The sequence below is a fragment of the Capricornis sumatraensis genome, chromosome 1 (assembly GCF_032405125.1).
Source record: "Capricornis sumatraensis isolate serow.1 chromosome 1, serow.2, whole genome shotgun sequence".
Lineage (NCBI taxonomy): Eukaryota > Metazoa > Chordata > Mammalia > Artiodactyla > Bovidae > Capricornis > Capricornis sumatraensis.
Window position 1 is genome coordinate 224,225,155 of NC_091069.1, and position 18,087 is coordinate 224,243,241.

Below are 18,087 nucleotides of genomic sequence, written 5' to 3' on the forward strand. Positions count from 1 at the left end.
CTAATATTATCCCCATTTTACAGATGAGGAAATTGAAACAAAGCTAAATAACTTCCCAAAATATTGTGTTAAGGCATTGATTAGGAGTTTTATTTGTTACAGCAGTGAGGCTGCCTGATTACTACAGTGTCACCACAAAGATATTTTCTGTTCAGACTTAAAGGGCTAATTTTGTGAAGAAGTTTACAAAACCCAGAGTTGTGACTTCAAAGACTTTGAAAAGGAAGTTCAAAAGACATCTTACATTTTGATGTGGCTCAGTTCAAAAGACTGATGACAAGGATGAGTTTATTTGGATGATGTAGGGGGGATTAATACATTGACTACTAATGACCTTTTTGAAAGTATCTATACAATCTTATCTACAAAATCTCTTTTGAAATGTACTGTCTTTTAAAGAAAATGAATAAGTTCACCTCTCAGATCCAGGTGGCTGCATGTTCTCATCTGTTAAATGAAGGTTAGGGATGGATAAGCTTGGAAGTACCTTCCAGCAACAACAATAAGCACCAGTGATCAATTTCCCATGTTGAGGCCATCTCAAGATGTGAAATTTAACTTAAAGTGGGGGTAACTGCTTTTCATAAACAGTTCACAAACTCAAGGCTGAATTCAAGGCTCTGATCCCAGTCTTAACTCTGAGCCAGGAGCAGAGGCATAAAGACTCTCTGTTAGAATGTGAGCCTTTACAGACATCAACTAATATAAAAGAACTATAACTGCACTTTAATTTGGCTATCACTTTTTAAATCACACAGTGTATGATTCTATGATAAATAAAGTGATAAGTGAAGCACTTTCCTTGGATGCATGCATACAGTACTGCCACATACTGGAAGGGTTTCTATGAGAAAACAGATTGGCGGAGACATTTGACCTCCTCTCCCCTCCATCATTTTCTGCTCCCTTTTGTTCTCTGTCCTTTCAGTTCCTCCTCATTAGAGCCTCTGGCTCTCTCATTTTGTGGTTCCATCATTTGACATTGAATTCACCTTTCCTTTTGACAGGAGCCACTGCTTTATATTTTCCTTTTTCCAACTCTGCAAAGATAAAAATCTCATTTCTCAATGAAAACTGAGACTCAGATACAAAGCATACTCGGGAATTGGCTTAATTGGCAAAGAAAAAAGAAAATTATTGAAAGAGCCAGATAACTGATCCCAGCCAAACCCAGTGTTAAATCTAGCATAGCTATTATCTTTTTTTCAAACCCAGTTCTGAACCAAAATCACTGCTTTTGGAAGGTTTTGTGAAACTTAATCAAACACTGCCGTGGGGTATGTGAATGAGGACTTTTACAACGAGAATCAACCTGCATTGTCACTGGCCTGAACCCAAACCGGACTGGAACAACCTCAGGTGTAACTAGAAGCTAAAACCCAAGTAGAACACTTTAAAGTTCTGTTCCCTGTAGGGCTAAAGCAGCAACCACCATTCCTTTTACTAGGTTGACTTAGTAGCCTCTAAAAATAAACAGATTTGTAGACTTGATTTTTGCCGTTCAGTTCAGTTCAGTTCAGTTGCTCAGTCATGTGTGACTCTTTGCGATCCCATGGACTGCAGCATGCCAGGCTTTCCTGTCCATTATCAACTCCCAGAGCTTGCTCAAACTCATGTCCTTTGAGTCAGTGATGTCATCCATCCATCTCATCCTCTGTCGACCCCTTCTCTTCCTGCCTGCAATCTTTCACAGCATCAGAATCTTTTCCAGTGAGTCAGTTCTTTGCATCAGGTGGCCAAAGTATTGGAGTTTCAGCTTCAGTGTCAATCCTTCCAATGAATATTCAGGATTGATTTCCTTTAGGCTGGACTGGTTTGATCTCCTTGCAGTCCAAGGGACTCTCAAGAGTCTTCTCCAACCCCACAGTTTAAAAGCATCAATTCTTTGGCACTCAGCTTTCTTTATAGTCCAACTCAAGTGGGTTTTTACTTATGCCACAAACTACAGTTATGTTATCATATGCAAGTCCATGGGCCTGATGCACAGTGAGGCCAAACAAACCTAAATATTAAAGATTGGAGCAGAGAAAAATTTATTGCAGGGCCTAGCAAGGAGAATGGGTGACTTGTGCCCAAGAAAAGCCCAAATTGCCCAAGGGTTTCAGAAAAGCATTTTTAAAGACCAGATGATAGAGGAGCATCCTTGGGGTTTATGATCAGCTCATGTATAAAATTCTCTGATTGGTTGATGTTGAGGTAACAGGACAGTTAACATTGTCAATTCTTAGAGACCTGTAGTTGGGGGTGGGGGGTGGGTGGCTAGTCATGATCACCAAGTAGTTAATGTCTTCCATTGGTGGTGGTTTTAGCATCTGAAAAACTCAGGAAATGTGTATCAGATATTATTCTCTAGGTACTTCAGAGATAAGCTATAGCAGAGGATATGAGGAAGGGAGTCTGTCCCAGGAAGGCCACATGGGGTCTTGCTCGGTTACAGTTAGATACCAAATCCTCTCTCTCTCTGTCTCTCTCCCCCCACTCCTGCCTTCACACCCCTTTCCCCTCTCTCCCTCCTCCTTCCTCTTTGCCTCTCTCTCCCTCACTCCTCTTCTCCCTTCTTCACCTTTGATTAGGGGAGGAGGTGGGCAGGAACATCCTCTAAGGCACAACCCTTTTACAGTTTCTCCCTTAAGGGATCTAATTATCTCATGAATCCAACTTCTAATCTCTGTCTATGATTTCTACTTTCTGTCTCTAGTTCTATCCTTTCACCTAACTTCCAGGTCTACAGGACACACTCACACTGATGTAGTTGTAGCTTGTCTTCAAGAAAGCTGCATCAGTTTCTTCCCCCTTTGAGAGGTGGAGCCTATTCCTTCACCCCCAGTGAATCTGGGTGAGGGGGGTTGTGACTGCTTTGACTAACAGAATATAATGAATATGATGCTGTAGAACTTTGAAGACTAGGTTTTAAGTCGCCTTGAAGCTTCCACTTGGGTCTCTTAGAATATTACTTTTAAGAGGAGCCAGCCCTAGGGGAACCAGCCACCATGAGAGAATCTAACTATCCTGAGACCTCCATGCTGTCAGTTAGCCCATTCTAGCAACAAGCAGAAGTCATGTGGAGGGAGTGACACCCAACCGGTCCCCAGTGGCCCAGACATCACAGCCCAAACACCAGACAATCATGAACCAAGAAGTCATAACTCCAGCCCTCGCTGCCATTTGACTGCAATCCTATAAGGAATCAGTCCCAAGGGAAAACTACCCAGTTGAACTTATCAGAATCACAGAACCATAAATAATCAGAAGAGACATCTAAGACATTTCATTCAATAGCTGACTCTTTCATTCACTTAGCAATCGTTCATTGAACCTTACTACATCTGCAGCAACTTGCAAGGTCCTAGAAACAAGCAATGAAGAAATCAGACCCAGTTCTTGCTTTCATGGAGCTGACAGTCCTTCAAAAGGGAAGATTGAACAACAACTGATCAATCGCTTCAAACTTCGAGTACCTCCTCCTTTGCTCTCATGCTCAGGTGGTAAACATTCTTCAATTTTCCATTGAGATATGGAAATAATCGAGGAGGGATTCCTTCACTTAGGGACCTAGGATGTAAACTCCTTACCTACCAGCATCTCTGTGGAACTCTCCACCCACCTTCTCTCTTGTTTCTCTGAATGAAGTGTCTCTGGAGTTTACTCCATCCTCTTGAGCCCTGGATCCCATCCTTCACAGTGACTTCCCCATCACTTTAGTCAGAAAGCAAACAGCTTCCAAAATGATCTTGACCAGGCCCTTGGTTTGAAATACTATCTTTAGGCTGATGGCTCAGGTATCCATCTCTCCAACCGTGTTCCCTGCTCAGACCCACAGACGGGTATATGTCCAAAAGACACACCGTGACCCACACAGAACTCTAGATGTTTTACCTGCTTACTTCACTCTCCCTCATGCTTCTCAGTCCCAATAAATGGCCTCTTCCCAATCCCATCTCGAGAACAGATGAGTGATACTTGATTCCTCTCTTTGTTTCACTCTCACCTCCAATCCAGCAGGCAGCCCTATGACTGTACCTCCAAAACATCCACAGATCTACTCACTCCTCTTCAGCTTCAGCTTCTCCATCCTGGTGCAGGTCACCATCCTCTCCCAGCAGACTGCTGACATTTCAAGCCTCCTTATTTCCCCTCTTGTCCCTCCACAATCCCTTTTCCTTACAGCATCCCGAGTATCTTTTGGAAGCATAGATTATTATCACGTGATTCCTCTGTTTCATGACTTCCTCTGCACTTAGAGGGCTTCCCATGTGGCACAGTGGTAGAGAATCCACCTGCCAACGCAGGAGGTGTGGGTTCAATCCCTGGGTCGGGAAGATCCCTTGGAGTAGGTAATGGTAACCCACCCCAGTATTCTTGCCTGGAAAATTCCATGGACAGGGGAGCCTGTCAGGCTACAGTCCATCAGGTCGCAAAGAGTTGGACATGACTGGGCCACTGAGCACAGGTTGTACTTAGAAAAGCTTGTGTCTTTGTATCCTTATTTCTAAACTCTGTGTCCTTGTTTCTATAATCTGGCCTCTCAGACTTCTTTGCACGTGACTCTTGCCTTCACCTACCACATTCTAGCCATGAGGTCTTCTTTCCCTGCTGAGACAGGCCAAGGCCACTTCTACTCAGGGCTTTTGCCCTACCTATTGCCCCTAGTCTTGACTTGGCTGACTTGCTAGTCAGCCTCCAGCTTCAAGGTCTCCTTTTCAGACTATCGAATCTAGTGTGACTCTATTTTAATTGTTTGCATAGCACTGCTTACTCTCTGACGTTGTTCATGATGATGTGTTTTTTTAACTTTTTCTTTTTCATCACCCGCACCTAGAAAGTAAGCTCCATGAGGGCAGGTGCTTTGTCTTGTTCTCTGTTGCTTCCTCAGCTCCAAAAGAGTGCCTGGCCTGTAGTAGGTGCTGCATAAAATCTTATTGATGATGAATATGAAGAAAAGTGTCAGGTGCTATGGGAGCACCTAACCTATGATGATGAATGGACTAACCTAATTTCAGAGGTGTGGAATGGGAACCATTTTCCTGAGAAAGTGGAAGTTTAAGTGAAGATCAAGGTCTTCCCTGGTGGCTCAAATGATAAATAATCTGCCTGCAATGCAGGAAACCCGAGTTTGATCCCTGGGTTAGAAAGATCTCCTAGAGTAGGAAATGGCAGCCCACTCCAGTATTCTTCCCTGGAGAATCCCATGGACAGAGGAGCCTGGCGAGCTAAGTCCATGAAGTTGCAAAGAGCTGGACATGTCACACAGCACACAAAGGGTGAGAAGGAGAAAGGCGCAAAGCAGGGAGCAAGGAAGAGAGCAGAAGGTCACGCAGAAAATCTCTGAGGGCAAGAAATGCCTGGCTCCTGGGACACCTGAGAGAAGTTCGGAGGGAGAGAGGCTGGCCGGTCAGGTCCCAGGAAGGGTTTTCGTGTTTCCAGGCCACTCATCTCTGTCCTGCCTAGACCTTGCTCATCTTGTGGCCAATCTGGAATCTTCATGAATGTGCCTCTACCAGGGACTCCTCTGTTCTCCCACAGGGTCCTGGAACCCTGAGGTCACCTCTGCTTCTTCTCCGTCAGAACGCCATGCCCCTCAGGGAGGGTCTCTGTCCAGTTGACCATGCTCTCAAACTCCCCGCACATCTGCTTTGTGGTCACCATTCCCGGTGCCCATGTAGCAGAGAGGAGCAGCTTTGCCTGTGCTCATCATCAGCCTCTGTCTCAAGCCCTCAGTCCTCCAGGGACCATGCCCCCCGGTTCTAGCTGCACCGTCTCACCCCCCTAAACACTCACACACCAATCCTACCAGCCTAGAGCCCCCGCTCTAAATCTTCCGGGGGGGTGGCCTTCATCGTGGCTCTTCTCCAACCAGAGACCTCAGTGGCCCCTTAGCTCCTGCAACATCCTCTCTAAACCCCATCACCAGGCTCCACACCTCCCATCCAACCTGACCCAGAACCCCTTCAGAAGACTCCTGCTTCACAGGGCAGTGAACACAACAAAATCCTTCCCTCCCACAATTTTGCACATACCTCAGCATGACCTCCTTTCTTCTCTCAACCACTTGAGTCCTCCTTCTCCTCCACTGAACATCTGCCCATCACTCAGTATATGGCTGTGATAAAGAGCTCTAGGGCTGGAAACAGATTGCTCAGCTCCACCCCACACCTGCAGTGGAACCGTGAGCAAGCAAGCCACTCCACTTCCCTGTGCTTTGTTTTCTAATCTGAAAAATGGGAACAATAATAGTATCTAATTTATCCCAGAGGGATGGTATGGGGAGGGAGGTGGGAAGGGGTTTCAGGATGGGGAACACGTGTACACCCGTGGCGGATTCATGTTGATGTATGGCAAAACCAATACAATATTGTAAAGTAATTAGCCTCCAATTAAAATAAACAAATTTATATTAAAAATAAAAATAAATTAGAAAAAATAAAATTATTTCTATAGGTCATGAAAAAAAAATAAAATGGGTAATCAACAAAGACCTACTGTATAGCACATGTAAGTCTGCTCAATGTAATATGGCAGCCTGGATGAGAGGGGTATTGGGAGGAGAATGGATACACGTATACGTATTGCTGAGTCACTCTGCTGTGCACTTGAACCTATCACAACATTGTTAACAGGTTTTATTCCAGTGTAAAATAAAAAGCTAAAAAAGAAAAAAAAGAAATAGTATCAAATTTACCACGCTCTTGTGAAGATTGCATGAGTTAACATAATATAAGTAAAGCACTGAAAACAGTGCCCTGTACACTGACAGCACTAACAAGCATTTACTGTTATTATTGTTGTTGCTATCATCACTTCATCTTTTCTGTCCTGAACTCAGAAAGTACCCAGGATAGTCCACATCACAAATGTAATACTTAGCTTTATCCCTAATTGTATTTTTCCCTATTGTTTCCTGAGACCGCCCCCCGCCCCCAGGAGGATCTTCATTTCCTTGAAGACAGAGAAACAGCAAAGGCTGTCTCGTATGCCCGCAGTCCCAGGGAAGGCTGAGATGAACCAGAGCCCTGGCTCTCAAGTTGTTCACAGGCTAGTAGAAGAAGACCAGCCTGTAATCATCATTCAAACACCATGGAGTGTGGAAGTGCGCTAACCTTCTTGGGAGCACCAAGAAGGGGCTTTCTGGAAGGAAGGCTGCCCAAGCTGTAGGTTGAAAGTGCAGGCATCAGATCTATACAGTCAGGAGTGGAGGGGACTGTACACATTTCACACTGGCCCACACCACACAAGCCTCCTTTCCTTTCAATGGAGGCACTAACTCAACATACAAAAAGCACTGACAAGGATTTTAAATTCTACTGAAGTTTTAAAAACAGGGTTTAAGCAAGCTACACCGCATGACTCACAGCAGCTTACCCTGAAATATCTCATCAGCCATCCGGGTCGTCTCCACAGCAGCCACGCAGAAATCTCCCCTGGCTCCTTTCCCCACTCTTCTCTTTGCAAACGTTCCCCCCAAACTCCTCCAGGGTTGGCCGGTTTCTTCTCCCCTCCCCAATTCTGCTCAGCTCTTCACTAAGGAGACACATTAAGTAGCTTTTCTAGGCCTGCTTCAATTCATCTTTTATTCTCAGTAGCAACTGAAAGCCAGGCTCCAAGTCCTCCCTGGAAAGGAAGGGGAAGGCTGCAAACTCTTATTACACTAGACTTTCTCTTCTTCCCCAGCACAAATCCTGCCTGGTAAAAGTTTTCCTCTTCTCTAAGAAAAGGACATGGACTTCTCTAGGGGCTCAGTGGTAAAGAATCCGCTTGCCAATGCAGGAGATGGTTCGATCCCTGGGTTGGGAAGATGCCCTAGAGAAGGAAATGGTAACCCACTCCAGCATTCTTGCCTAGGAGATCCCATGGACAGAGGAGCCTGATGGGCTACAGTCCACAGGTTGTGAAGAGTCAGGCACGACTTAGTGACTAAACAACCAGAGGAGATCACGCCATCCAGGTCACCTTCCAAACTCACAGCCCACCCAACAACCTCCCCCAACACTTGTCTCCTATTAGACTGAGCCAGTTTCTCCTCTGACATCAGCAAGGTTGGGGTAAGGAGAGCTGAGGCTGCCTGCTTCTGTGTCTTTCAAAGTTTCTTCTAGAACAATGACTTTTGAACTTTTTTTGAGACCCACTGTAAGAAATACATTTTATATTACAGCCAAGGGCACACATATGCACACACACACACACCACACTACTGAAACAAAAGTTTAATAAGACATTATTTAACCTTTATGCCCTATTTTCTATTCCATGTGTGTCATTTTAAAATGAGAATACACATCATATTTTAGGGATACAAACTATTTACAGATAAAGTGATCTGAGGTCTGTAACTTGCTTCAAAATAATTGAGGTATTGATGAAACAAGATTGAACATGAGTTCATAACTGTTGAAACTTGGTGAGAGGCACACGGTACATGGTGGTTCATTATACTATTTTCTATAATATTTTATAAAGTTGATATCTTCCATAATAAAAAATTTAAAGCAAAACAAAAATATTGGTGATGCCCTACAAAAGTGATTTTACAATCCATGAGTAGGCCAGGAACTACATGTGAAAAACCTTCTAAAAAGTCCAGGAGTTGGGAAATTTGAAACTAGATGGCAAGAGGAAATGTCAAGATCTAAATTTAACCTGTTACACACTCCATCCCCCTAAACAAAGTCTATTTCTTCTTCTAGGATTGGGAGGTGGAATGTTTGCCGAGTTTTGTTTCCCTTCAGCATACAGCTGTTTCCAGGTTTCCGTATGGATGAAAAACAAATACGGCAGGGTAGGGAAAACACATTGAAAAGATGTCAGGGACAGCCAAAGCCCTGTATAGTGTTTGTTTCAAACAGACAGAAAGGGAGGTGATCATTAAATTCAATCTAGACAGTGCGGTTTTATCAGAAATAAAGCCAGTTGTGCTCATCATTTGGTCCTTCCAGAATGCTGTATGTTTATGTGTGTGTGCGCTAAATCACTTCAATCCTGCCTGACTCATTGTGACCCCATGGACTGTAGCCCACCAGGCTCCTCCGCCCATGAGATTGTCCAGGCAAGAACACTGGAGTGGGTTGCCATGCTCTCCTCCAGGGGATCTTCCAGACCCAGAGACTGAACCCTGGTCTCTTACGTCTCCTCCTTTGGCAGGCAGGTTTTTTACCACTAGCGCCACCTAGGAAACCCTGTATTGTATACATATTTGATGTCAAATTGCCAGTCTCTTGTGTTATGATCTCCCTTGATAACCTTGTGAAGGCTATAGTCTTTATGAAAGCTCCTGGCTGAGGAAGGGTGGGTGGTGCCTATTGCCTATAATGTAGAGACAGTGGTCCCATGTTCTCTCCATACCAGATGGCAATTGAGTTTATTCTGGGCCTGCCTCTACACTCCACCCCCGCCAGCTCTCCTGAATGGCATTGTCTGGGCAGTGATAGACTCACCCCAGGAGGATCCTGGTTCTTCAAGGAAATTAGAGATACCAAGGAAATGGCAACCCACTCCAGTATTCTTGCCTGGAGCATCCCGTGGACAGAGGAGCCTGGTGGGCTGCTGTCCATGGGGTCACACAGAGTCAGATATGACTGAGGCAAATTAGCATGCATGCAAGGGAACATTTCATGCAAAGATGGGCTCAATAAAGGACAGAAATGGTATGGAGGGACCTAACAGAAGCAGGAGGTATTAAGAAGAGGTGGCAAGAATACACAGAAGAACTATACAAAAAAGATCTTCACCTAGAGCCAGACATCCTGGAATGTGAAGTCAAGTGGGCCTTAGGAAGCATCACTACAAACAAAGCTAGTGGAGGTGACGGAATTCCAGTTGAAGCTATTTCAAATCCTCAAAGATGATGCTGTGAAAGTGCTACACTCAATATGCCAGCAAATTTGGAAATTTCAGCAGCGGCCATAGGACTGGAAAAGGTCAGTTTTCATTCGAATCCCAAAGAAAGGCAATGCCAAAGAGTCTTCAGACTACTGCACGATTGTACTCATCTCACACTCTAGTAAGGTAATGCTCAAAATTCTCCAAGCCAGGCTTCAACAATACGTGAACTTCCAGATGTTCAAGCTGGTTTTAGAAAAGGCAGAGGAACCAGAGATCAAATTGCTAACATCCACTGGATTATCGAAAAAGCAAGAAAGTTCCAGAAAAACATCTACGTCTACTTTATTGACTATGCCAAAGCCTTTGACTGTGTGGATCACCACAAACTCTAGAGAATTCTTAAAAAGATGGGAATACCAGACCACCTGACCTGCCTCTTGAGAAACCTATATGCAGGTCAGGAAGCAACAGTTAGAACTGGACATGGAACAACAGCCTCATTCCAAATAGGAAAAGGAGTACGTCAAGGCTGTATATTGTCACCCTGCTTATTTAACTTATATGCAGAGTACATTATGAGAAACGCTGGGCTGGTGGAAGCACAAGCTGGAATCAAGATTTCTGGGAGAAATATCAAGAACCTCAGATATGCAGATGACACGACCTTTATCACAGAAAGCAAAGAAGAACTAAAGAGTCTCTTGATGAAAGTGAAAGAGGAGAGTGAAAAAGTTGGCTTAAAACTCAACATTCAGAAAACTAAGATCATGGCATCTGGTCCCATCACTTCATGGCAAATAGATGGGGAAACAGTGGAAACAGTGACAGATTTTATTTTCAGGGGCTCCAAAATCACTGCAGATGGTGACTGCAACCATGAAATTAAAAGATGCTTGCTCCTTGGAAGAAAAGTTATGACCAACTTAGATAGCATATTAAAAAGCAGAGACAATACTTTGCCAACAAAGCTCTATCTGGTCAAAGCTATGGTTTTTCCAGTAGTCGTGTATGGATGTGAGAGTTGGACTGTGAAGAAAGCTGAGTGCTGAAGAATTGATGCTTTTGAACTGTGGTGTTGGAGAAGACGCTTCAGAGTCCCTTAGACTGAAAGGAGATCAAACTAGTTAATCCTAAAGGAAATCACTCCTGAGTATTCATTGGAAGGACTGACACTGAAGCTGAAACTCCAATACTTTGGCCACCTGATGCGAAGAACTGACTCATTTGAAGACCCTGATGCTGGCCAAGATTGAAGGCAGGAGGAGAAGGGGACAACAGAGGATGAGATGGTTGGATGGCATCACCAACTCAATGGACAAGAGCTTGAGTGAACTCCAGGAGTTGGCAATGGACGGGGAGGCCTGGCGTGCTGCAGTCCATGGGGCCACAAAGAGTTGGCCACGACTGAGAGACTGATCTGAGCTGAACTGACCACGTACCTGCAGTACCCAATGATCTGTTAGATCTCCTAGGAGGGGTGGGCACCTGAGCCCAGCATCACCATTCCTAGAAACCATCTGCAAAATAGTCCAATCCCAAGTTCCCCAAACTCTAATCAGGGAAAGGAAGCCCCCAAACACACTTCTGAATTATTGTGAGATTAAAGAAGACCGCAGAACAGTACTCCTGGCTGTAAATGGAGAGAGAACCGTGTGGAAGAAATTACAAACCATCTCCATTCCCATAAGGTAGATTCTGGGAAAAGGTTGCTGACATCCTTCATAATAACTTACATGCAAAGGTTAGAGATTCCAGTGCTAACCTTCATCAGCATGTTGGGAAATGCAGCAGTTCACTACGGTGAGATGACAGTGAGCCTTCTTATTTTGTTTACTGTGACCCCATACAGGATCCTATTCCCTAATCTGTCACCACCAGCTTTCGTGGAAACGCCACCTGTTGCCAAATCTTCATGGAGTGTCTCTTCTTCCATCTGCTGAGAGGAGACCCATTTATGATGATTCTTCAGATTAAGATTCCATAATCCAGTAAAAGAGAAAATCACACACACACACACTCAGGAAGGTACTTCTAACAAGCTGTCATGTGACTGCTCCATTTTCTCCTAATGTGGACACTAGACCAGCCTTGCTGGTCAGTTTCTGGGGTCTCTACACTGCAGAGGAGGCAAAGAGGTCATAGTCCAGTCCTTTGGCTTCAGGAAGCCTTGCTGTCCAAGTTTCCCATCTCTTTGGTGGACACTTGCCACGTGGGGTTGCTGGATGATTGCGCAGTGATATGAGCAGCTCGCTGAGCAGCTGAACGTAGGGACCCTCTGCACTGTAAACACTACTCATACCACCCATCCCTAATATCTGCCTCTGACTTCCTGTCTTTTCTGGAATGAATTTACATTTCAGAAACTGTGATCTTGGAGGCTCAGATCAGAACAAAGCAAAACAATAAAACTGCATGCAGCCTGTAAGCCGCTGAGCGAGGGGACCCTCTCAATCTTGGACAGTGCCCAGAGGCCCAGGGCAAGCCGGCCTGTTGATCATGCAGCTAGGCCTGGGTCAGACAGCTCCCCTGAAGGTTGGCTCCACAACTTGGAGTGGTTTAAAGTGGGTTCCACCACTTCCCTAGGATTAAGGTGCTGCTTTGCAGAGAGAGTTTGCTCTACTGAGTCCACACCATCTACTTTGCATGCTAAGTCCATCATAGGTCCTCTTGGTGAAGGTGTCCTTGAAGTTCAGTCTGGAGGGTATATTTAATTCTGTGGGTGGCTAGGACCTCAGGGCTAAAGTCTAGGACACCTCCTCCTTCTTTTGCTACACAGAGTGTCTAAAACCAGAGGAGTAAGGCTGGGAAGGGCTGAGATTAGAGTCTAGGTTTTCTCCTTTTCCTTTGAAGTTCATGCCAGAAAGCTGAGGACCGAAGAGGCAGGCCCACATTATGACTTTCACGGGCCCTAGATACCTCTATCATCCTGGGCCTCTTCCTCCATAAAAAAAACACTTTAAATTGTATTCTATTGTTGGATTGCGATAAAGAACAAACAAGTCAGTATAATATACTGAAGCTTTTTCTTCAACCTAAACATTAATTTTCTCTTTTGCTTTAAAGAGAAATGAAAACATTTTATGCACCCTTAAAAATATTGTAGGTCCTGGGTACTGTGCCTGTAGGGTTAAGCAGATGTCAAGCCTATTAAGAGGTGCTACTAAGTACTCGTGAATGGATCAGTAGATGAAGGGAAAGATCATGATATTCAGGATGAAGCTTTGTAGAAAATCCTTCACTGTATCTCCTTCCATCTGTCCACCCTGCCCTGAGCTTCCTGCTCTCAGCCGTGATGATTTCAGAAGCTCTGATTCACTCCGAAGGGTGGTAGAACGTCTGTGGAGGGAAGCGGCATTCTCGCCTTACCCCCACAAGTCACCACAACACTGTAGTAACAGAGAATTACAGTTTCCAATTTTAAGGGAAATTTTATTTAAGCACATGAACAGAAATATCAAGAATAAATTTTGTCCTTCACTACAAACACCTCTGCAGACATCCTAGCATTAGTCATGAGAAAGACCATTTTAAAAGATGTTTACAGAGCTACCTTCTGAAGCTTGGGCTTCACAATCATAATATTTTTCAGTTGTTGATTAACTGAATCTTCAGTCAAACAATCCACTGAGTTACAAACGGAAAGACATAAGATTGGCAATGGCTCCTACAATATTTCACATTTGTCGTTTGCAGAACTTATCACCAAGAGACAATGTATTACAATTTCCTTAGTGTGATTCAAATTCACTTTCCTTTACCTTAATCTACAGGTCTGCGTGCTAAGTCATTTCAGTCATGTCTGACTCTCTGGGACCCTACGGACTGTAGCCCTCCAGGCTCCTCTGTCCATGGGACAGAGAACTCTGGAGTCGGTTGCCATTCCCTTCTTCAGGGGATTCTCCCAACCCAGGGATCAGACCTGCATCTCTTACATCTCCTGCATTGGCAGGCAAGTACTTCACTATTAGCTCCATACAAGTCTACAGATGGCCAGAATCTCCAGTGGAATCCTGAAGTTTTCCTGTTCTTTTCAAAAGATATTTTTAGTTCACTTTCTCATATACAGAGATTCCAGGCAGCACATTTAGCAGTAGACTGCTTGTGTCCTCTGAGAACAGAGTGTTACCGAACTAGAGACTGAGAAATGCTCTTAATATTCTCAGAACCAAGTGAACTGAATTATTTATTGTTGGGGTGAAAAAAAGTAATTATCCCTCAAACCTTCTAAGTTCTTGGCCAAGACCCCCCACCACCACCACCACATAATTAAAAGACAAATCAACAAGAGAAAAACACATTTAATTATGTACCTATGGGGGCACCACAAAGATATGAGACCCAAAGCCACCCAAGCAATTGAGCCTTGCATACCATCCTGAGCTAAGAAATGGTATAGGAGAAGCCTATAGGCTTTTCCATCCTGAGATAGGAGCCTAGGGCTTCACAGGGGAAGAGAGCAGTTCACAGGAGGATGAGAAGAGCAGGTATTTGGTAAACAAAATTTGCCCTGTCAGGCAGAGAAGTCACTCAGATGATAAAATTGTATCTGGTAACAGCTTTCTTCCTGGTATCGGCTCCCTTTCTCATTTCTTTCAGGCAGTTAAAGGAGGTGGCGAAGAGGAGTAAAGCAGCTTTTCTTGCAGCTGGGTCTTTAGTGTCTTTATCTTAAACTAATGCACGTACCAAAGCAGCACATTCTGGGGTGATTTATTCTGAACCCCCTAGTTATCTTAGAGCAGCAGTAGGCAAACTAATGTTTATGCGCATGCGTGCTAAGTCACCTCAGTCCTGTCCGACTTTTTGCGACCCTACATACTGTAAGTAGTCAGCCAGGCTCCTCTGTCCGTGAGATTCTCCAGGCAAGAATACTGCAGGGTTGCCACTTCCTCCTCCAGGGAATCTTCCCGACCCACGGATGGAACCCACGTCTCTTGTGTCTTGTGCATTGCAGGCAGGCTCTTTACCACCAGCGCCACCTGGGAAGCCCACGACTATCCGGCCCCAAAGTTAATACCTTTCCTTCTGGTGTCATCATCACTTCCTGAGCCTTTCCTGTCATCATGGGAGTTTGCCACTAGTACTCTATTTCTTTGCTTTTTTCTTAAAATTAAAGTGTAGTTGATTTAGAATGTTGCATTAGTTTTAGGTATACAGCAAAGTGATTCAGTTATATCTATTTATCTATTTTTTTAGATTCTTTTCTCTTATAGGTTATTACAAAACATTGAATATAGTTATTTGTGTTATACGGTAAGTCCTTGTTGGTTATCTATTTCATATATAGTAGTATGTCTAAGTTAATCCCAAAATCCTAACTTATCACCGTTTGGTAATCATAAGTTTGTTTCCTATGTCTGTGGGTCTGTTTTGTATGAGCTCATTTCTATCATTTTTGTTTTAGACTCCACATATAAGCGATATCATATGCTATAATATTTGTCTTTCTCTGATTTACTTCACTAAGTATGATAATCTCTAGGTCCATCCGTGTTGCTGAGTGCTCTATTTCTTTTAAAAACTTTTTAAAATTTACTTTGGCTGCACTGAGTCTTCCCTGCTGCTCACAGGCTTTCTCTAGTTGCACCGAGTTGGAGGCTACTGTCTAGGTGAGATGCGTGGGCTTCTCGCTGCAGTGGCTTCTCTTGTTGCAGAGCTCAGACCCTAGGTGCTCAGGCTTCAGTAGTTGAGGCATGTGGGCTCAGTAGTTGTGGTTCCTGGGCTCTAGAGCTCAGGCTTCAGTTGTTGTGGCCCACAGGCTTAGTTGCTCCACAGCATATGGCCAGGGATTGAACCTGTGTCTCCAGTGTTGATAGGCAGATTCTTTACCATTGAGCCATGGAAAGCCCTGAGCACTCTATTTCTTAGTGCACTCTTAGTACACTAAGCTTAGTGCAGAGTAAGGCTTCCTTTTATTTGTCCCAATTTGCACCTTCTCCAGCTTTAAAAGGGAGCCCTGTGTTTGGTAAACATGCTCTTGCGGACTCTGGGTAATTCAGCCATACCCTCTCTTGTGAGTCCCGTCTTCCTCTAAATCTTTTTTTGGGGTGGTGGGGGCGGGTGGCAGGGCAGAGAGCATCTCTCTTCCTTGCGAACAGAAATGTCCTCTACTCTTCAAGCCTGCTATGGTTTGGTTTTATTTCTTTAGCTGCAAGAACCAGAGCAACAGATGACATTCTCAGGTTCAGTAAACTGGCAGGATAGGGTTTCTTTTCATTTCCCATGTCTTCCTTAATGATTCCTAGCATTTCATTGTTGTTTGGTTTCATCTTCTTGGGGCCATAGAAGCAAAAGAGAGCAATGTTTTGTGTTTCTGGTAACTTACCAAGCACATTCCTGGAGCAAAACTTTGTTTGCTCTGCGCTAAGGATCCTATTATATTGTTTACATTAGTTTCCTCTGAATAGTTTGAGTATCATTTTGCTGCATAGTTCACATTCTTTTAGTTCTCATTCTAAAGGGAAAGAAAGGCACAGGACAAGTTTGTGTGTGTGTGTGTGTGTGTGTGTGTGTGTGTGTGTGTGTGTGTGTCTACATGGGGGAGGGCTACCCAGTGAGGCAGAAGGCCTACATTCCTTTACAGGAACTGGAGCTCCAAATACCTTGGAGCTTCCAAGAATATCAGATATGATCTAATCTCTAAATTGAAAGTCAACAGACTGTTCCCATGACTCATGAATCCAGATACATCTTTCAACAATCAGGCATTCACTTCATGGGGGTGGGAATATCTATACCTAATCAATGTGAATAAAGCAGATCTTTTTGAAAGGCTCCTATTTCTTCTGAAGACTAGGAACAGTGTTTTGATATGTTTTACTACTGTTTTCTTAAATATATTTTCAAAAACATATATTTCTGCCAGGCTTCCAGGTAAATTTTCATGTAAGCATTCTTTCAAACACCTCAGCATAATTGCCAGTTGGTAGTAGGGGCTTTGGCACCCCACTCAGGCACTCTTGCCTGGAAAATCCCATGGACGGAGGAGCCTGGTGGGCCGCAGTCCATGGGGTCGCTAAGAGTCGGACATGACTCATCGACTTCACTTTCACTTTTCACTTTCATGCATTGGAGAAGGAAATGGCAACCCACTCCAGTGTTCTTGCCTGGAGAATCCCAGGGACGGGGGAGCTTCATGGGCTGCCGTCTATGGGGTCACACAGAGTCGGACACGACTGAAGCAACTTAACAGCAGCAATAGGGGCTTAACCCTGACCCAGCATGTAGTAGTACATTTCTAGATTTCCCCACAGTCATCAGTTTTCACAGGTAGAGTGATGTGAGATCATTTCATTCATCAAACCTGATGAGAAAGACTGTATAATCCCTGCCTGGACATTTCAGACATTCATGTAACTTTTTCAAAGTTTCCTTGAATGTTTCTCATTACTTCTCTACGATGAAAGTGAAAGTGAAGTCACTCAATCATGTCTGACTCTTTGCAACCCAATGGACTGTAGCCTACCAGGGCCTTCTGTCCATGGGATTTTCCAGGAAAGGGTTCTAGAGTGGGTTGCCATTTCCTTCTCCAGGGGTTCTTCCCAACCCAGGGATCAAACCTTGGTTTCCTGCATTGCAGGCAGACGCTTTACCATCTGAGCCACCAGGGAAGCCTCCTCATGCTTATTCTGTCTAATCAGTGAGTGCCATCTATACTAACTACTCTCAATTCCTTTGGAAAACCTAACAACACTTCCATTCACCCTCGCTATCAAGACAATTCCCAGCCTCTATTTATTTTTGTTCTTTTTCTTTCCTTTCTTCTTTTTTTTTGAGAAAATAAACCAAGATTAGAAAGACAGAACTAAAGGCAAGAAGATGCTTTTGTAATAAACCTCCCGAAGGGTGTGGTATCTCTGTCAACTCTACCTGGCACCCTTGCTCAGCCCAGTGAGCGTCACCACTGACCTGAGTTCTCCCAAGTTCCCAATACCTCGAAGCAACTAATAAAGATCTTTTGCACCCATGTAATAAATATAAATTATAAAGACTAATAGGATATCACCTCAGATTTATTTTTACAATTATTGTAGTAAACAAATACAATAAATTCATGTATGAAGATAAACAAAATACAAACAAAACACATTTTACTGGCTTATCAAGAACCTTAAAGAGTAGAATCTTGTCTTACCTACCTAGAACAAAGATTCTAAAATCAATAGATAATTTACAAAAGGACATGTAATCTAATACACTCTTTCTTCTTTTTTTAATTGAAGTTTACTAGTGCCACCTATGGATTTCCCTGGTGGTTCAGACGGTAAAGTGTCC